The sequence below is a fragment of the Triticum dicoccoides genome, chromosome 5B (assembly GCF_002162155.2).
Source record: "Triticum dicoccoides isolate Atlit2015 ecotype Zavitan chromosome 5B, WEW_v2.0, whole genome shotgun sequence".
Classification (NCBI taxonomy): Eukaryota; Viridiplantae; Streptophyta; class Magnoliopsida; order Poales; family Poaceae; genus Triticum; species Triticum dicoccoides.
In genome coordinates this window covers 408,222,821-408,245,122 of record NC_041389.1, presented here as the reverse complement: position 1 = coordinate 408,245,122, position 22,302 = coordinate 408,222,821, and the positions used below count along the sequence as shown (strand labels likewise).

Below are 22,302 nucleotides of genomic sequence, written 5' to 3'. Positions count from 1 at the left end.
GTAGTAGTAGGAGGTGGTGAAGTAGCATCATCTTCATCATTGATCACTCTGGCATTTACCGTTGCCGCGGAGGAAGAATATTCAGAGTCTTGAAGAGATGGAGTTCTTCGTAAGACAGCATTCCGTGGAGGAGTGGAGTCAAACTGAAATCTTTCATTGATGCCATCGTCTTGAAGATCTGCTTCAGCACTAAGCAGGGTCAAACTCTTCCATGATCACCGGCAAGTTTCGTGAGCAACAAAGGCATTCTTGGTGGCAAGGTTGCGAATGCGATTGACATCCACCAAGAGGCTTTGCATCTGTCTCTTGAGCCAAAAGTGATGTTTATCATGTTTCTGATGAAGAGCCATAATAAGTTCTCGATCATTGAGAACGCGAGAATGCTTCCGAGGCCTTTGGGCAATGGTGCTTTCAGTGGCTTTAGTAGGTGCTCGATGAGGCAGACGAGTATTTCCAGCCAATGGATAGATTCGTGTAGCTGCTTGAACACCTTCAATGGGTTGAGTGAAGCTTTGGTGCTCGGCATTCTGAAGACAAAGAGGCTTCTTGGCTGGGTCAGGATATATAGCTTCAACTGACATATCAACCTCAGGTAGAAAAATCACATGATTGCGAGCAGAAGGTTGATAGTTGACAGTAGAGTGTCGCTTTATGAGGCGCATGACCCATGGAGCATAAAACTTCAGACCAAAGAGATCAGAGCCGGAGGCAGCAAGTTGTCTGATGAAGAAATCTTGTGCATTGAAGCTGATGCCATTGAAAATGTAGAAGACCAAAGTCTTCATAGATCCTTCAAGCTTTGCCGCTGATGAATGTCCTTTGATAGGCCATAGAGTCCGCCTGATGATGTGATATATGGTGCGTGGCAGATACTCAAGGTCTTCAACAAAGAACTCTGTTGGATATTCAGCATCACGGGGCAAAGGCTTCATCATGCTCAGCATCTGACTCATATTGGGTTCAGGCCTATGAAAGATGCTTTCCAGGGCATTGCGATGATGTTGACAGCCAGGTTCATAGAGTTCTCCAGGAGTGGACAGGCCTGTAAGCTCGATGATATCCATAGCTTTGGCTTCATGATGAACGTTTCCGGTCATCCACTCAAGAACCCAAGTCTCTGTATCTTTGTTGTAGCCGCGAATGTGCAGTGTGGCATAGAATTGAAGCAATAGTTCGTCATTCCAGTGTTCTTTATCTGTGACAAAACTGAGCAGCCCAGCATCACGAAAGCAGTCAAGTGCTTCTTCTAAGCAGGGGAGTCCAGTAATGGCTTCAGTGTCGAGGCGCATATGAGGGAAGATGCGCCCTTGATCATACAGAACACAGGAATAATAGCTTCGCTGCTGATGACTCCAGAACCGATCTGATGCAATTCTTGGCTTCGTGTAGGGGTTCTTCGAGCTATCAAAGAATGTGTTGTGGCTCTTGAAGCCATTAGCATTGAAGGACCCTGCTGAGTTTGCAGTACCTGGAAACCTTGGCAGTCTTGGCTTGGGCTTCTGGACTTGAGGCCTATGCTCAACATGATAGTCAAATTGAGGACTAGAGACATTAGGCGGAGGGACCAGAACGGGCCATCTGACTGTTGTTAGCTCTCCGTGGTTATATGTCTGCTTAATTTTATAGGGCCTTGGTGGCGGAACAGGAGCAGTGGCAGCAACTGAGGCTTTAGGCTGCACAACAGGTGCTTCAGAAGCAGTAGCCTCACTAGCTTCAGGTGCAGTGGCCGCATTAGCTTCAGGCACACTGGTTGTTGCAAGCTCCACATTAGCTTCAGCCATGACAATGTCATCGGCTTCACTTGCGTTGGTTGTGGCAGCTTCAGGATTTTCAACCTCCACTTTGAGGAGCTGGAGGGTCAGGCATTGACACGTTCACTTCATGAACTATTTCTTCAGGAATGGGGGGAGTAGAGACACGTTCTTCTTAACGTTCTTCATCGGCTGATGCAGCCGGATTGTCTTCAGCAGCAGGTGCTTCAGACGCAGAGACATTCACAGCAGGAGTGGCTTCTGAAAACACTTGACGTGCAACAGGTTGATGTTGCACTTCTCCTTCTGGAACGCTCGGAAGAGGAGCTTGAGGCCTTGGTCCTTTGTGAAGCCTTTGAAGTACTGGCGACGCTTTTGGAGATGGAGTGGGCAGGCCCTCATCCTCTTCAGCTTGTACGGATGTTGTGACTTGTTGTTGCCGGGGAGTGTTGGGGGAGTCTTGTTCTTGCGGGCGATCAGCCCATGAATCATCCTGTGCAATTTGCGTCAGAGGACGACCAATGCTGATGAGTTCGTTGTTCGTATGAACAGGCGATGATACCACATTGTATTCGATCTGAGGAAGAACTTCATCATCTTCAACATTGTCATGATGACCAATGTCTTCAGCAGTGGTGGGTTCAGCTGCTGGAATATCTTCAGCTTCAGGAGCCTCTGTGGAAGCAGGCTCATGAACAGTCATGTAAAGTTCTTGGGATGCAGATGCAGGATGAATCACTGAGATGGGTTCAACAAAAAGGGGCTCTGTGGGAGCAGCCCGATTCTTCTTGGTCTTGCGCTTCTTCTTGGAGGGAGCAGCATCAGAGGCTTCGGTATTCTTCCTCTTTCTGGCTTCTGCCTCTGCAGCCCTCGTCTTCTTTTGTTCTGAAGCGGTTGTGGTGACCTTTGGCTTCGAGCCAGTCATGCTACTTGGGAAGATAATGCGTGGAGCTTCTTGGCTTGAAGGCGCAGGCTGATCCGCAGGAAGCTTCTTCTTTTTCTTTGCTGCCATCCTGGGGTCAATGCCAGGACGGCCAAGTGACTTGCGCTTCTCAGCCTCATTGTAGGCAAGCACACACTTATCAGCCAAACTCTTCATGCGCTCACGAGAGCCTTGAGCTTCTTGGCGCTTCTTCAGAAAAGCTTCTTTAAGCTCATGCAGCATGACCTTAAAGTTCCTGATGTCTTGAACACTCAGCTTGGCCATATGCTTCTTGAATTGAGCCTTTTCATAATCAATCTTGTGCCTGAGCTCAATGATTCGCTGAGCGAGAGCCAGCTCAGAAGCAATGGCGCCATTGAAAGAGACGCTAAGGCCAATTGGAAGCTGTAAATCCTCAAAGCTGACGTTTGGGGTGTCGAACCACTCATCAATGAAATTGTGGATGATGGCCACATCAAAGAGAGGCAAATTGCTGAAGATTTCTGCTTCTTCCTTGCTCTGTATCAGCTGCTCAAGAGCATCATCCGCAAGATCTTCATCACTTGATAGATCAATGGGTTCTTCATGCAGAATAGCAGCAGGAGTCAGAGCTTGATCAGTATGCCTGACAAGTTGCCTTTTCTTCTCCGTCTTCTTGGATATACGAGATTGATCTTCAGACTGCACACTGGCTTCAGGAGGTGCAGTGGCCAATGGCTTCACACGAGAAGCTTTTGGAGGTGCGACTGATGATGTAACCTTAACCTTCTTTGGCTTCTTCGGCCTTGGAGTAGGAGCAGGGGCTTCATCAGAATCAGCATCATTGTTGGGATGATCCACTCTGGCACCATGAACCAAGACGTAGGAGATGAGACCATCAAGGTTTGCAAAGGGGCCAATTCTATTCTCTTTAGCTTCACGTGTCCCATCCTCACGGGGAGCAGAGGGACCAGGATTGAAGTCTAATCCCCATGACTTCTTGTTTTCCTTTGCTGAAGACATAGCAAACTGGAAGTTGCGCTTGAAGAGATTGTCGTCGCGACACCAGAGCAATGATGATGGGTCGGCTTCTTCAGGCTGTGGTCCACGGACCATGCACGGATAGAATTTTTGCTCAATGGCTTCAGCTCTGTTCTTGGGGGGAAGGCCTCGATAGAGAATATCGCCCCAAGGACTCTTGATAGCATACTTCTCTGCGTACTCCTAGGTGACGAACCTATACTTGTACCACTGTTCAGCCCAATAGCGTCAAATCCATTGGATTCGAGTCTTGCGTTGATTGTAATCTTCTTCAGGATCTGTTTTGTATATATCTGCAAGATCATCAGGCAGATCCCTAGAAGTTCCCCCATGACGCTGTCTGCCACCCTTCCTGACTGATTTCTCTGCAGCCATGAACTTCAAACTGAATGGTTTCAATATGCTCAAAGGCTTCAGAGATTTACGCTTGCTGGTCAAACAGGAACTAGCTTCAGGAGAATTGATATGATGCTGTAAGTATTCTGCAAACGAATGCAGACTATGAGAACATAGGGATTCTCCCACGGACATGTACCTGTGACAGCATTAGAGATGTGAGGGAAGGGGACGAGGTCATATGCATTCTCAGAAGATTTTGAAGATAAATTAGTTTGAAGATATTGACCTCATGATGCGAAGACATTCACTTACATAGGTGAGTTGGTTCCAGATTTGTACCAATTCGTGAATAAGTACAAGTGAGGAATCAAACTTTATATGAAATCTAAGTGAATATACTAGGCATTAAGAGATGCAGACAGAATCGATTTAACATTGAATAGGTAGAAACTACTTTCGGTAAACAGGATGAATCTTGAAGATCAAAAAGGTGGTAAAAATAGAGTTATAATTACCGCACGAAGAACTGCTAGATGGGAAGAATAGGAGACCGAGTAGTTTAGTCCACCGTGCCCTAACTTGGCGATGGAGGACACCTACGGCGACGGCGGAGAGGACGATGTCCGCGGCCGGCGTGAGGACGGTGTCGAAGAAGTTGCGGCAGCTAAGCGCTTCGTCGCCGGCGTCGTCGAGAGCTAGCGGTGGCGCTAGGGTTTTGACGGAGGTGGAGAGGTGGAAGAAGGATTTCTTTACCGCGGGGGACACATATTTATAAGTAGGTGTGCAGCACAGCGCAATTACGCAGGTGCCCCTGTCTATTCACATCCGTGGGGTACGTGGCAAGCATGCAACACATTTAGAATTGTCCCACGTTCCCACGCCCGCCAAGTATGTCGGATGTTCGTTCTGGCTTCTCCGGATATCGACAGTTTAGATGATTCATTTAAATAGGACTTGATGTTTTGTCTCTGTGTCTTCTACTGGGATGCAGAGAAGACATTCGACAATTTCAATAGAATGCATATGATTTGGACAGATAGAGTTTGAGATAGGAAGCATAGAGAGATTAGGGTCCGATCACATTCACTTAGTTCAAAAGATTCAACTTGAAGACATAGCTATAAGTGAATGCTGTAGAGGACAGAACACTAGTATATATATATATGCAATCAAATCACTATAGTGCAGAAAAATCACGAAGATAAATTGAAACTGAAGACAAACCAAATGCGAAATCTTTGCAAAATAACGCCATGAGTGAAACACTTCAAACAGAGAAATTTGGTGGTGGCGTTACCCATCGTACAGGAAGTATTAGACCCAGACACGGCGCACAATTATCGTGGCGCTCCGAAGTCAAATTCCATGTTAATGTATTCACACTCAAAGTGTAAATCTTCATTGATTGAAGATATACATTACTTTGTGTGTTGCATATCTAAGTCATCAACATGCATAAGTGTTAGGATGTGTGCCTGATCACAAGACATTAGAGGATTCCAAGATATTTAGCTCACACTGTAACTTGCAAAACCTTTTCTCATACAAGGGCTTTGTGAAGATATCTACCAGTTGCTCTTCAGTGTTGACGTGCATGATATCTATATCTTTCTTCATAACATGATCTCTGAGAAAGTGATGACGTATTTCAATGTGCTTTGTCTTCGAGTGCTGGACTGGATTGTTGGCAATCTTGATGGCACTTTCGTTGTCGCAGAAGAGAGGGACTTGCTTCAGATCGATGCCATAGTCCTTGAGAGTTTGCTTCATCCACAGAAGCTGAGCACAACAGGATCCAGCAGCAATGTATTCAGATTCAGCAGTTGAGAGTGATACATAGTTCTGCTTCTTTGAAGACCAACAGACAAGTGATCGACCAAGAAAATGACATGTGCCTGATGTTGACTTGTGATCTACCTTGTCACCAGCATAATCAGCATCCGAGAATCCAACCAGATCAAACCTTGAGCCCTTTGGATACCATAATCCGAGTGTTGGGGTGTAAGCCAAATATCTAAGAATTCGCTTCACTGCTAAGTGATGCGATTCCTTTGGTGCCGCTTGGAATCGAGCACACATGCAAACACTAAGCATAATATCTGGCCTAGATGCACATAGGTAAAGTAAAGAACCAATCATGGCGCGGTATACCTTTTGATCGAACTCTTTACCATTGTCGTCGGGACCAAGATGATGTTTGGCTGGCATTGGCGTCGTGTAACCTTTGCAATCTTGCATGCCGAACTTCTTCAGGCAATCTTTGAGATATTTTTCTTGAGATATGAAGATGCCATTTCTTTGTTGACGGATTTGAAGACCAAGGAAGAACTTCAGCTCACCCATCATGGACATCTGATATTGCTCTTGCATCATAAATCCAAACTCATCACTGTACTTCTGGTTGGTGCAGCCGAAGATTATGTCATCAACATATATTTGGCACACAAACAGTTCACCATCATATGTCTTCGTGAAGAGTGTGGGATCGAGGGATCCCGGTTTGAAGCCTTTACTTTTCAGGAAGTCTTTGATTGTATCATACCAAGCGCGAGGAGCTTGTTTGAGGCCATACAGTGCTTTATTGAGTTTGTACACCATATCAGGATGTTTTGGATCTTCAAAGCCAGGTGGTTGTGCAACATATACTTCTTCTTCAATCTTGCCATTGAGAAATGCACTCTTTACATCCATTTGATATAGCAAGATGTTGTGATGATTTGCATAGGCTAGCAGTATGCGAATGGCTTCAAGCCTAGCAACAGGAGCAAATGTTTCATCGAAGTCAATTCCTTCAACTTGAGTATATCCTTGAGCCACAAGACGTGCTTTGTTTCTGACGACTTGACCATGCTCATCTTGCTTGTTTCGATATATCCATTTTGTTCCTATAATGTTATGCTTGCGAGGGTCAGGTCGCTTGACAAGTTCCCAAACATTATTCAGCTTGAACTGTTGAAGTTCTTCTTGCATGGCTTGAATCCATTCAGGTTCCATAAAAGCTTCAGCAACTTTCTTGGGTTCTGATATTGACACAAATGAAAAGTGCCCACAGAAGTTTGCTAACTGTGTTGCTCTTGAGCGAGTAAGCGGACCAGGCGCATTGATGCTGTCAATTATCTTCTCAATTTGTACTTCATTTGCAACACGAGGATGAATTGGATGAAGACCTTGCTCATGCTGATCATTGTCATCATTGGAAGTATTGTCTTCGGTCTGAGCATTGTCTTCAGGTTGGTTTGGTGCAGAAATGATAAGTTCCTCTTCAGGCTGTGCTTCAGAGGGCATGATCTCACCAGTTCCCATCAACTTGATAGATTCAAAGGAAGGAGCTTCATCAAGTGTACTTGGCAGAATTTCTCTTTGTGAACCATTGGTTTCATCAAATCGCACATCCACTGTTTCAACAATTTTGTAGTGGAAGAGGTTCAAGACTCTGTAAGAGTGCGAATCCTTTCCATAGCCAAGCATGAAGCCTTCGTGAGCTTTGGGTTCAAATTTTGACTTGTGATGGGGATCCTTGATCCAACATCTAGCACCAAAGACTCTGAAGTAGCTGACATTTGGCTTCTTGCCAGTGAGGAGCTCATAGGATGTTTTGCCCAGAAGCTTATGGATGTAGACACGGTTGATGATGTGACAAGCTGTATCAATGGCTTCAGGCCAGAACTTTCTTGGTGTCTTGTACTCGTCAAGCATTGTTCGAGCCACCTCAATAAGGGTTCTGTTTTTGCGCTCAACAATGCCATTTTGCTGTGGTGTGTATGGAGCGGAATATTCATGAGTGATTCCCATTGTATCCAGATAAAGATCAAGGCCGGTGTTCTTGAATTTAGTGCCGTTGTCACTTCTGATATGCTTGATCTTGACGCCATAGTTGTTCATTGCTCGATTGGCGAATCGTCTGAAGACATCTTGTACTTCAGTCTTGTAGAGAATTATGTGCACCCATGTGTATCTTGAGTAGTCATCAACAATGACGAAGCCATAGAGACACGCCGTTGTTGTGAGGGTGGAGTAGTGGGTAGGTCCAAATGAGTCCATGTGTAGCAGCTCGAAGGGTTGAGATGTTGTCATGATGGTCTTCGAAGGATGCTTGGCCCTTGTCATCTTTCCAGCTTCGCAGGCACCACACAGATGATCTTTCTTGAACTTGACACCTTCGATGCCTATGACATGCTTCTTCTTAACGAGAGTGTGCAAGTTCCTCATGCCTGCATGCCCCAGCCTTCGATGCTAGAGCCAGCATTCTGAAGCTTTAGCAAGAAGACATATGGCAAGTTTTGGACCTGCTGAGAAATCTACCATGTATAGATCACCTTTCCTATACCCTTCAAAGACTAGAGATTTGTCAGATTCCATTAGTACAAGGCAACGATATTTTCCAAATATCACAATCATATTTAAGTCACAAAGCATTGAGACAGACATTAAGTTGAATCCAAGGGATTCAACAAGCATCACTTTATCCATGTGTTGATCCTTTGAGATTGCAACTCTACCTAGACCCAATACTTTGCCTTTACCAGTGTCAGCAAATGTGATTTGACTCTTGTCGGATGGACGTAAGGTTGAGTCCATGAGAAGACTTTGATCGCCAGTCATATGATTGGTGCATCCGCTGTCAATAATCCATTATGAAGCTTTTGGTGTACCCTACAGTGCAGTTAGAGGGATAGGCTTCACAATGTATGTTGTGAAGCATAAGCATTTGATGCACACTTGGATTATCACAGCATAGATGAGAGTTAGCACACAGTATGTCAGGTAAGCGATTCATATGTGGAATACATATTAAGTTCTTTTATCATGCGTCCCTTTGTGTTTTAGGTCCCTAGCAATTATATCGGACGCCATTGATTGCTGGCTGGAGACCACATTCTGCAAGAGAGAGTTAATTCTTCTTCACCACCCACATTTTTAGGGGTGGCTTAGAAGCAATGAGTCTAAGTGCAGCATCTGAGAATTTCGGCTTTGAAGCCCTAGCAAATAGCCTTGCAGGAGATGAATGATACTCATGTGAATAAGCAGAAAAATTCTTAGTTCTATGAACATAGCGATTTGAAGACACACGCTCATATTCATGAGTCTGAGTATGATTTCCCTGCAAAACATTTGCATTAGGGTGACTCAAGTGAGTCCTGTGTTCGTAAGTAGCCGTTGGACCATATGATACCTTTGGTCTGGGGTTTGTCTTCTTCCCTGGTGGTGTCATGATAACATTCACTGGAAAATTCTCAAGGCAGCTTTTGGGAACCCAGATCTTCTTCATAGAAGGTCCATTCCTGCAGTTAGTACCAATATACCTGGCAAACACTTCACCATTCTGATTTTTGAACAATTTATAGTTTGCATCAAAGGATTCATCAATGATAATAGGATTAGCACAGGTAAATCCAGATAAAGTAGATGGATCCACTGAAGGTTCCTTTGCAGCAACCCATGTGGTTTTGGGATACTACTCAGGCTTCCAGTAGGAACCATTAGCATTCATTTTCCTCTCGAACCCAACACCCTCTTTCCTAGGGTTTCGGTTCAGAATCTGCTTTTTGAGGACATCACAAAGTGTCTGATGCCCTTTCAGACTTTTATACATCCCTGTTTCAAGCAATGTCTTCAACCTAGCATTTTCATCAGAAATAGTAGTGGTATCCTCAGAAGAGGGGTTAGTTACCACATCAGTAGTTGAAGACAGAGCAACAGTAGCAGCAGTGGAACATTCAGCAATAGAGGTAGCATTATCACGCTCAATGCATTTTAAGCATGGTGGTTCAAATTCATCCTGAGTGGGACTGATCTGTTGAGCGCGAAATGACTCATTCTCTTTTTGAAGATCTTCATGAGTCACTTTCAGTTTCTCAAGCTCTTGCTTCCTTTGAAGATAATCATAGGAGAGCTTTTCATAAGTGGTTGAGAGCGTCTCATGAAGACTTTCAAGTTCTTGATACTTAGCATGAAGATTTTTTATGTCTTCAACTAAGGACTGTGAACGTGTCATTTCCGCGTCCAACAGGTCATCGCTTTTGTCTAACAGTTTTTGAGTATGTTCCATAGCCCTTTGTTGTTCAGTAGCAATTTTAGCAAGTGTTTTGTAGTTGGGTTTAGGTTCACAATCAGAGTCATCTTCACTTGATGTTTGAAAGTAAGCATCGCACGATTTTACCTTGGCACCACATGCCATGAAGCAGTAGGTGGGAGCAGGATCGTCCTTGTCATCATCAGCGTTCGTGTGGGAGTCATTGTCTTCAGTGTTGAAGATGGACTGTGCGATGTAGGTTGTGGCTAGAGCCAGACTTGCAACGCCAGAGTCGGACTTAGCTTCAGATTCCCCTCTGCCTCCTCAGAAGCAGACTCCTCCTCTGAATCCATTTCCTTGCCAACAAAAGCACGAGCCTTGCCAGATGAGCTCTTCTTGTGAGATGAAGACCTTGATGAGGACTTGGAAGAAGACTTCGAAGATTTCTTCTTCTTCTTGTCATCGGAGTCATATTCCTTGCTCTTCTTCTTCTTCTTCTCATTGTCCCACTGAGGACACTCAGAGATGTAGTGCCTAGGCTTCTTACACTTGTGACATGTTCTCTTCTTGTAGTCTTGAGTGGAAGCTTCATCATTTCTTGAACTAGATCGTGAAGACTTTCTGAAGCCCTTCTTCTTGGTGAATTTCTGGAACTTCTTCACAAGCATAGCAAGCTCCCTTCCAATGTCTTCAGGATCGTCAGAACCGCAGTCAGATTCTTCTTCTTCAGATGAGGAAACAATTTTTGCCTTCAAAGCACGAGTTCGGCCATAGTTGGGGCCATAGATATCTCTTTTCTCAGAAAGCTGGAACTCATGTGTGTTGAGCCTCTCAAGTATATCAGACGGATCGAGTGTCTTGAAGTCAGGACGTTCTTGTATCATGAGGGCAAGGGTGTCAAAGGAGGTGTCAAGTGATCTCAGCAGTGTCTTGACAATTTCATGCTTGCTGATCTCAGTGGCGGCGAGAGCCTGAAGCTCATTTGTGATGTCGGTGAGGCGATCAAACATGAGCTGGACATTTTCATTGTCGTTTCTCTTGAAGCGATTGAAGAGATTGCGAAGAACACTGATCCTCTGGTCTCTCTGTGTAGAGACGCCTTCATTGACCTTGGACAGCCAGTCCCAGACTAGCTTTGACGTTTCCAGAGCACTCACACGGCCATACTGTCCTTTGGTCATATGACCACAGATGATGTTCTTTGCAGTCGAGTCCAGTTGAATGAACTTCTTGACATCAGTAGGGGTGACACCTTCACCAGTTTTGGGAACGCCATTCTTGACGACATACCAGAGGTCGACATCAATGGCTTCAAGATGCATGCGCATCTTATTCTTCCAGTAGGGATATTCTGTTCCATCGAACACGGGGCAAGCAGCGGAGACTTTGATTATCCCTGCAGTCGACATAGCTAAACTCCAGGTGGTTAAACCGAATCACACAGAACAAGAGAGTACCTTGCTCTGATACCAATTGAAAGTGCTAGTTATCGACTAGAGGGGGGTGAATAGGCGATTTTTATGAAAGTCTTCAAAACATGGAAGTTTCAAAGACAAACAATAGAAACAACCTAATTGATATGCAGCGGAAGGTAAACTACAACAAGCAAGCCATAATCAAGTATGCAATAGCATTAACGTTCAAAGATTAATAGCAGCTAGGTAGTAGGATCAGGATGGAAGATAGTATGAAGCCAATCAACAATAGTAGTCAAGCAATGAAGTCAATCAGATAAGACGATAAGCAATGACTTCACGAAGACAAACTCAAAGTAAAGGAGGGAAGAGATAGAACCAGTTGCTTGTTGAAGACACAGGATTTGTTGGACCAGTTCCAGTTGCTGTGACAACTGTACGTCTGGTTAGGGAGGCTGAGATTCAACTCAGAAGACCGTGTCTTCACCTTATTCCCCTTGAGCTAAGGACACTTAGTCCTCGCCCAATCACTCTGGTAAGTGTTCAAGGTAGACTTCCAAACCTTCACAGACTTCGTTCACCCGGCAATCCACAATGACTCTTGGATGCTCAGAACGCGATGCCTAACCGGCTGGAGGATACACAGTCCTCAAGTGTAATAAGTCTTCAGGTCACACAGACAGAAAGACTTCAGTGATGCCTAACACTCTTTGGCTCTGGGTGTTTGGGCTTTGTCCTCGCAAGGATTTCTCTCTCTCAAATGCTTCGAGGTGGGTTGCTCTCAAACGACAAAAGCCGTATATTAACTCTGAGCAGCCACCAATTTATGGTGTAGGGGGTGGGCTATTTATAGCCACTAGGCAACCCGACCTGATTTGTCTGAAATGACCCTGGGTCACTAAGGAACTGACACGTGTTCCAACGGTCAGATTTCAAACACACACGGCAACTTTACTTGGGCTACAAGCAAAGCTGACTCATCCAACTCTGGATAAGATTTGCTCTCATTGTCTTCGCTCGAAGACATAGGATTTGGGTTGAGCATCACTTCAGTCACTCTGACTTAGTTCACTTGGACCCCACTTAACAGTACGGTGGTTCCTATGACTCAACAAAGAAGAAAAGGAAACAACGAAACCACACAGTCTTCGTGCTCCATAGTCTTCACGCAATGTCTTCTCATGTCATAGTATTCAATATGAATATCTTCTCATACCACCATTGTCGTCAATGTCTTCATACATTTTTAGGGGTCATCTCCGGTAGGTAAACCGAATCATAGAGGGACACTTCCTGCGTTATCCTGCAATTCTCACAAATGCATTAATCCCTCAACCAACTTTGTCGTCAATACTCCAAAACCAACTAGGGGTGGCACTAGATGCACTTACATCGTCAATCAAGCTTCACAAAATAAAAAAAACACTTCATGAAACAAAGAATAAGCTAACTCATCACGGAAGTTGTTCATGATAGGGAGGGAGCCCGGAGCCCCTCACGCACCGAGGGAGGAGCTCACCATCGTTGCTCTGGAGGAAGGCTCTGTAGAGTCCAACCCCGGGAACCCCTCCGACGCTGGCCCTTGCTAGTTGAGGTCGACACCGGCATGGGTAGCAGGGCGGCTTGCCGCCGACTGGGAACTTAATCTTTGGGCCTCTAGAAATAATGCAAGCCTGTAACTAAAGTACCTAGAAAGGTGAACTGAATCTTTGGGTCTCTAGAAATAATGCAAGCCTGAAACTGAAATACCTAGAAAGGTGAACTGAATCTTTGGGCCTCTAGAAATAATGCAAGCCTGAAACTTAAATACCTAGAAAGGTGAACTGAATCTTTGGGCCTCTAGAAATAATGCAAGCCTGAAACTGAAATACCTAGAAAGGTGAACTGAATCTTTGGGCCTCTAGAAATAATTCAAGCCTGAAACTCGAATACCTAGAAAGGTGAACTGAATCTTTGGGCCTCTAGAAACAATGCAAGCCTGAAATTGAAATACCTAGAAAGGTGAACTGAATCTTTGGGCCTCTACAAACAATGCAAGCCTGAAATTGAAATACCTAGAAAGGTGACCTGAATCTTTGGGCCTCTAGAAATATTTATTACCTTCTCAAGCAGCATCAAACAATTCCATGCGTGCACTGCAAATCTATAGCAAGTTTGATTAGGGTCTACTTTTCCGAATCAGAATTAGCGCTAGAGCAAGCAAGATCAATGATATGGCCGTGAGACAGAGAAGGAACGAACAACTCACCCCTCTCGTGACCTCCCTGGTAGATGCGCCGCCGCCGCGCATGACAGAGGGAGAAAAATGACTGGTGAAGGGGGAGCGGGGCAACCTTCGAAGGTCGGAGGGAGAGGGCGGCCGGAGTAGGGCGGCGGAGGCCGGAAGGAGAGGGCGAGCGGCGCTTGGGCGGGCGGCCCTATGGGGAACAGAGAGGAGTCGTGCGAGAGGGGGGGGAGCGATCTGGTGCGGGCAGGTGAGATTTTTTTAGGGGAGCGATCTGGTACGGGCAGGTGAGATTTTTTTTAGTTCTCTTTTAGTGGGCCCGAGGATAATTAACCCAATTAGAACCTCTCCACCGGGCTAGTTTTTTTAGCTGGGTTAGAGCAAACTAACTCAAACTAACCCCTCTTGTTTCGTTAATTTGAGGCTATTTCAACCCAAACTAGCTCTAACTCAGGGATCCAAACAAAGAGGAGTGTTACTGTACATGCTACAGTGTGGACCGTAGCACATTGTTTTTATGGCCATATCACCACATTGTTTTCTACTGCTGGTTCACTGGGCTACCGTGGTTCACACGGCTGGTTCATTGGGCTGCCGTGGTTCGCACTCCTCCGACCTGAGTAGTACTCCCTCCGTTCCTAAATACGGAGTATAATTCTTCGTAGATATTTCACTATGGACCACATACGGATGTATATAGATGCATTTTATGTGTAGATTCACTCATTTTTCTCCGTATGTGGTCCGTAGTGAAATCTATGCAAAGACTTATATTTAGGAACGGAGGGAGTAGTATAGTACTAGTATATACCGCATCATTCTTTGCTCCTTCTTACTACTCCGACATGTGGGAGAGCCAGCATCCGGGTCGACGTGTCATGCACCATATTAGAGCGCGGAACGGAAGGGGGGCTTCACCCCGGTTGGAGCGCCAGTAATTCATGACTATAGTGAGTGGTCATATCACAAGTCTTTCCAGCAGTAACGCGCCAACAAATCGCACAGCCCCACTCGCTCACTCTCCTCGCCTCTCTGTCAAACCGCCTACCCGAAAACTACCGCGCGTACTGCCTGGGAAAAGCCCCGCGCTCAACTTTTAACTACGCGAAAATAGTTCGAGCTTGTTCGTTCTATATAAATACAGTACTTATTGTATGTTTATTCACCCGTGGGGTTTTTCAATGAATGGAGGGGCGGGGAGCACAAGTGAACAATACTGTAGTAGTAAGTAGGAGTCGTAGAGTAGTCACCTTAAATAGATAGTTTCTTTTCTTTAATGCCACATATAAACAAGATAGTGGTGGCGAAATTTTCTCTCTGCTCACCGCTGGTCACAGATCCGTCCGGATCCCTTCGACCGGTGTGTGTAGAGGACTAAAAGGTGCATCGTTCACGCGGTCATCGCCGCCGAGGGAGGAAACCCACAACTGCCGGAGTGGCCCGATCCTCTGCCCGTGCCATTCTCTCCGACACAGCGCCGGCTCGGGAGGTCCTCCGACCCCTCTTCCTCCCTGCCGTATTGTCCACAGATCCGACCTGCCACCGCCGACATCCTGGCGACCCTCAGGTATAAGTTCTTAGAAAGCGGCCTTGCCCTACTACCCTAGCTCCCCACGTGTCTGCATGTGCATCTTTTTCTACTCCCATCAGCTCTTCCAAAGCCACCTAAATTTTTAGTATTATTAGAGGTAAAGTTACTTCATGCATTCGAATCTAGGGCTTTGTTCAAACAACGAAGAAAGGGGGGAAAGTTGTCGCATGAATCTAGGACTTGATTCAAAGAGGAAATAATATGGTTAAAGTAGTAGAGACTGGATACCCAACCGGTCTCTTGGTTGAAAAGGGAAATAATGGGAAAACACAGTACAAACTGGATAAGGAACAAATCTATTATTGGTTGAAAAAAGGATAGAAAGTGGCGGCTGGTGGACAAGTCAACAGAGTATGTCCAGGATTAGATTTGCTGCCATCACATAGTAAAAGGTCTCCAGGATTAGATATGCTGCCCTCACATAGTAAAAGGTCTCAGGATTAGATTTGCTGCCCTCACATAGTAAAAGGTCTCAGGATTAGATTTGCTGCCCTCACATAGTAAAACCCTCACATAGTAAAAGGTCTCAGGGTTAGATTTGCTGCCCTCACATAGTAAAAGGTCTCCAGGATTAGATTTGCTGCCCTCACATAGTAAAAGGTCTCCAGGATTTGGTTTGCTGCCCTCACATAGCGTGAACAAGCTCGGCATCACCACTTTATGCCTCCTTGTAGGTACATTGTGTTGATGCGTCCACTGTCGCATGTCCTTATACCAACCTTTTGTTGTTGTTAATGTAAGGGCGCATGTAAAATGAAGCAATCACACTGTTACCTTAGGGACATGTCTAACCAGTGTTATTGTTAATCTAATGCCTCCAGTGATAAGATGCAATTAAACTGTGTTACAAATGGCACTCCTGCTGTTTTCCCCAGTATGATAAGTAAGTTGCTCCTTTACGCTGCTAAGTGTCCTGGTGTGCCCACGGTCCCATGCCCTTAAACCAACTCTTTAGCTGTTGTTGATTTACTGTGTCTGGTAAACAAGCAATGCCACCATTAAAGTAATCCCATATCTGAGGAATCTCATTGTTGATCGTAATGCTTCTGGTAACATGAAGCATTGCTGACGTTTTAAAATTTCTACTGTCCTTGCGTGATTGCCATGAACATAATTAAGATGCTTCTTTTCATTTTGTATATGTTTCGTATATTCTTATTGACCAGCAACTGTTTACTTTCTATCATTTTGTGCAGATAGGGATATCCATTTCACCTTGTTGCTATTGTGACCTTTTGGTGAACTGCACAAAACACTTTTTTTGGAATGAGTGTCTTGTGCAGTTCAACTAAAATGTCAGGTGGGCAACATCTCTCAATTTTGGTGGAACTGCACAAAATGGTGATTGGAGTTTCCAAAATCTCCGTCAAGTTCTGCGGGTAATCTCGTTCAACATTTTATTAGCTAGAGCCGTCACTGTCACCACAATGGCACTTTATTTTAGTGGAACTACACAAAAGGATAAGAAAATTATAGTTGCACCTTACATGAGCCGGACAGCCAACCTTAATGTTCCTCAATTTTAGTGCAACTACTAAAGAAGGACCTGCCAGCTCACAAGAGCAAGTACTTCTTGCTAGTTGAATGATGCAATCTTTGCTTCATTTCAGGTGAACCGCAGAAAAAGGCGCATGAATTGAATCATGGAACTCCAGGCAGACCTCATCCTAGTGGACCTGGAGGTTGAGTTCAAGGAGGCCGCTATTAAAGTGAAATCATGCTTCCCCGTCTCCTTGTTTGTGATGTGCAAACATGTTGTGCAAACGGGAATACTCAACTACAGATGTTGAGACGGTCAAGAGCATTCACCAAGTTCTTCGATTGTATGACATGGCTAACCAAGATGGATTTAATACCGATATTCACTTTATCAAAAGGCTCTAATGGGTTGGTTTTGAATCTTGCAAACTGGGAATCAATGAGATGTGTAGGCATCTTTGTTCTACTTCTTATTTGAATCTTATTTGTTGGTTCTGAATCTTGCAAGCTGGGAATCAATGAGATGTGTAGGCATCTTTGTTGTACTTATTATTTGGATCTTATTTGTTGGTTTTGAATCTTGCAAGCTGGGAATCAATGAGATGTGTAGGCATCTTTGTTGTACTTATTATTTGGATCTTATTTGTTGGTTCTGAATCTTGCAAGCTAGGAAACATGGCATGATGATGCAGAGGACAACAACCATAACAAACAGTTCAAACTTGGTAGTATTATCTTTGTGAAAGTGCGACAAATGTGTTGATCGTGTGCGTCCTGAGACAAAGGTTCTGGAGCATTCACCCGTTTCATCGGCAGCGCCGACTGCACCTTCGCTACGGTGGAGAGAAGGAAGAACGCGACGATTCGGCCATCTGGTGCAACAAGTTGTCGACATCCAGAAGCAATACAAGATCATTAGCAACGGTCAGGAGAAGGACTCCGTGGTTGACCTCGCTGAGACCATCATCGACCCCTGATACGCCAACATGAAAGAAGACGACCTGAACACGTGGGAGGTACCTCTGAATCTAGCCTACATAACCTACGCGGCCAAGGACACATACGCATGGTACGACATGTACAGGAAAATCTTGGACATGAGGGCGTGTCTGCTTCCCGTAACCAACGAGTACACGGACAGCCGCAGCGTCATGATCAAGCGTGCCAGGAAGGTCTAGATGTTGTACTTTATCTGTTTATAAGCACCTTTATCATCTGAGTGTTTCATGCATTAGCCTATGTGTCGTAATTACCTGTTTTGTCCGAAATATTTCTTTTAAGAACCCATTAACCTGATTGCTTTTTTAGTGGCTATTTGCTTATGTATGTAAACTAGTTCACTTGTCCGTAAAAAAAACTAGTTCACTCGGCTGCCATGCTCTCCTTCCTCCCAACATATTCCTCTCCTCAGGTGGACCCAGTAGGTCTCTGAATTTTCTCCCACTTTCTTTTTCGATGTAAACTGAGTTTTCTCCCAGTACTTTCCCCTAGAACCAACTCAACTGTCCCACGTCTAGCCTAAAAATAATAACACCCCACGTACTATTAACTCATCAAATTAAAATGATATTTTTATTTCGTAAGTTGAAAGTTCTTACAAAATAATAATAATAATTGTTTGTATATAACTTGCCAAGTTAACTCCTAGTGATTGCGTACATAAGCTTGCAAAGATTTTACTGACGTGCAATCATGTGTTTATGTTTTTATAACATTTCTCCGTCTAGCCCGTCATGATATTTTCACCCAGCCGAGCAAGTCCGCGGATTTTGAGAAAAAAGCAAATGGGATTTAAACGGGCTGCATAGATGCTACATCATTGTTTCACCCAGCCCACCAAATGGACTAAAAAACAAATGGACTGGTTGACATGTGGGCTAGTAGGTCGAAGCCTAAGAAGGCGTTGGATTTACATCCAACGACCGGCATTCTTCTTCAATCTCTCGTCTTCTTCCCCCAGCGCTGCCGGAACCGCCTGCTCCAGCCTTCAGCGTCCAGCGGCGTTGTTTTGCGCTCCTCAGCGAAACGCTACCCCGCCGACGGCCAGGCCATCCCTCCACTCCGCACCTCCTGTTATTCTATGCCGAGTGTAGGCCCACCCCGCACCCGAACCAGTCAAGTTTCCCACTCCTCTCCGTCTGCGACTCCACTACCGCGTCTTCCCCATCTCTGGGTCGTTCTAGTCTGGGGCCTTGCCGTCGTCCACCACCTCGGTGCGCTCGGCATGGCGTGGTCAACATACGAGAGTCATCGGAAGAGGACTATACGTGGAGAGCCTGACGGCTGGGACCCACGAGGTCCATGGTCGCACACAAGGAAAGTTCCTCCTTATTACGCACTGTACATTCACTGTACATGGGAAGGGCTTCTGTATTTCGCGAAAAAAACGTTCCCCCCGATGACAGGTCGGACCCACCAGCTATATCTTCGCACGCAAGGAAGTGCCTCCTTATTACGCACCAAAAAATGAATACCCCCTGCTAGCTGGGACCCACCATAGTGGGTGGCTGACTTGTGGGCCTACTAAGTTGACGAGGACAGAGGGCTTTGTCAACTTAGTCAATATGAACGATTCTAGCTCCAGTGACCATACGATGTCCATCCAACGGCCATAGTGCTTCTTCAACCTCTAGTCTTCTTGCTCCAGCCGCCCAAAGCAGCGCCGGTCGTGCCGCGTGCTCCTGCCTCTCGTGGCTGGCTGTGATGCTGTGGAGGCCTCACCGCCCCCTACTACTCCCACCGCTGGCCCAAGGTATCCCTCTACTCACCCACACCCCCTGTTATTCTGCGGCGACAGTAGCCTCACGCCGCAGCCGAACTAGTGAACCCTTGTACTCCTCTCCGCGTGGGCATCCAACTGCCACGTCTTCCCCGGCTCAGTGTCGTCCCCTTCCTAAGCCTCGCCGTCGTCCACCGCCTTGGTGCTCTCGGCGCGGCGTGGTCAATGTGGTCAACGACCGACTTCCATCGGAAGAGTACTGTACGTGGAGAGGCTGACAGCTGGGTCCAAGGCCACATCCCAGTTTTTTTGTGATTTGCCAAGTAAGTCGCTTTGTAGGCCTGTTGGGCTGTAAATCTTTCAAGACGAGGAGAGCTTCATTCGGCTAGCCGAGAAAATGGCCTATCAGTAATGAGAAATGGGATGTACATTTTTAAAACACATCAAACCGGCAATTAGTTTCAAATATCTTTTTTTTCATTTCGAGATTTTGAATTACATTAATTTTTATGCGTGGAGAATTTGTTCGATTTTATATTGATATACATTTAATTTTAAAATCAGTTTGAATGTGAGTCGAAATTTCAGGATTAAAAACAGTTCGGACCGCACCGAAATATGCAAAATTTCGTATATTTTTTTAACCGTGGCCACAATATGGGTTGTAATGCTAACAAAAAGAATATGGGCTCCAAAAAAAACCTTAAGAATTAGCAAATGGGTTGTAAATTATTAGAAATAATGGCACATGGGTTGTATGCTGTTTTCCACAGATTTGAGGCTTTCCTAAGAAAAAGGTTGACGCACAAGCAGTGACTATTGGATGTCCATCCAACGGTCGTCGTGCTTCTTCAATCTCTGCTCTTCCTGCTCCAGCCGCTCAAACAAGCGCCGGCGGGACTGCCTGCTCCCTCCTCCCCGCGGCCGGCTATGCTGCCGCGCAGGCCTCACTGCCCCACCGTACTCCCATCGCTGGACTAGCCATCCCTCTACTCACCCACACCTGCTGTTATTCTCCAGCGACGGCAGATGAACCAGTAAACCCTCGTACAGTCGTACTCCCCTCCGCGTGGGAAACAACTGCCGAGTATTCCCTGCCTTCGTGTCGTTCCCTTCCTAGGCCTCGCCGTCGTCCACCGCCCTGGTGCTCTCGGCGCGGCCTGGTCAACGTGGTCAACGACCGACATGCATCTGAAGTGGACTGTACATGGAGAGGCCGATAGCTGGGTCCACGGCCGCACATAAGGAAATGCCTCCTTATTACGCGCAAAATAATGATTCCTCCACCTGACATTAGGGACCCACCGAAAGGGCCTCTGTATTTCGCGAAAAATGTTACCGCCGCTGACAGCTCGGACCCACCAGCTATATCTTCGCACGCAAGGAAGCAAAAAAATGAATACTCCCCCTGTTAGCTGGGACCCAGTATAGTGGCAGGCTGACTTGTGGGCCTACTAAGTTGATGGGGACGAAGGGCTTTGTCAACTTAGTCAATATGCACGATTCTAGCTCCAGTGACCGTACGATGTCCATCCAATGGCCGTAGTGCTTCTTCAACCTCTGGTCTTCTTGCTCCAGCCGCCCAAACCAGCGCCGGTCGTGCCTCGTGCTCCTGCCTCCCGTGGCCGGCTGCAATGCGGCGGAGGCCTCACCGTCCCCTACTACTCCCACCGCTGTCCAGGCCATCCCTCCACTCACCCACACCCCCTGTTATTCTGCGGTGACGGTAGCCTCACACCGCAGCGAACCAGTGAACCCTCGTACTCCTCTACGCGTGGGCATCCACTGCCGCGTCTTCCCCGGCTCCGCGTCGTCCCCTTCCTAGGTCTCGCCATCGTCCACCGCCCTGGTGCTCTCGGCGCGGCGTGGTCAACGTGGTCAAGGAATGGCTTCCATCGAACATGGACTGTACATGGAGAGGCTGACAGCTGGGTCCACGGCCGCAGCAAGGAAGTGCCTCCTTATTACACACAAAATAATTATTTCTCCACCTGACAGCGGGGACCCACCGGACGGGCCACCGTATTTCGCGAAATAACGTTTTCCCTGACTACTGGGACCCACCAGCTACATGTTCGCACGCAAGGAAGTGCGTCCGGCAAAAAAAAATGATTCGCCCCCTGACTACTGGGACCCACCAGCTACATATTCGCAGGCAAGGAAGTGCCTGCCAGTCGGGACCCACCTGGTCGAAGCGTACGTAGGGTTGTCATTCTGGTCGCGAACATGTACGTACATACTGGTCGTTGTAGAGGCGCGCACGTGTCGTAGTAGAGGCGCACACGTGTCGTAGTAGAGGCGCGCACGTAGCATGTACACGTACGTACAACGGCGAGGGTGCAAGAAAGAAAATACGGCCACGTACGTACATACGGGCAGGGTCTCGAATGCCTACTCGCGCATACGTACATGGCTGGGTCGGAACGGAGAAACAGCGTTGTCGTCGTGTTCATGGGGAGCCAACCGGCTGGGTTGGAACGGAATGCGTGGTCGTGTTCATCGGAAGGGCTTGGACGGAACATGCGATGGAAACGAGGCCTGGCGTAAGGAAACAAACCTCCTACATTCGGAACAGGGTCCTGTTGATCGGGAGGTGTGTGGCGTACCGCAAAACGGAGGAAACGGACCTCCGACGGTCGAAACGGGGGTCCTGTTGATCGGGAGGGGTGTGGCGTACCGCAAAACAGACGAAACGGACTTGTGTTGGAGCGCTACGGTCGAAACGGGGGTCATGTTCATCGGGAGGGGTGTGGCGTACCGCAAAACGGACAAAACGGACTTGTGTTGGAGCGCTACGGTCGAAACGGGGGTCCTGTTCATCAGGAGGGG

At 46.4% G+C, this 22,302-nt stretch overlaps 1 protein-coding gene across 1 annotated transcript in view; it reads left to right on the top strand.

Annotated features, from left to right (window-relative positions):
- The window catches only part of LOC119309611, a 114,015-nt gene that overhangs the window by 54,924 nt on the left and 36,789 nt on the right, over positions 1-22,302 (top strand). The gene's annotated exons all lie outside the window — the stretch shown is intronic.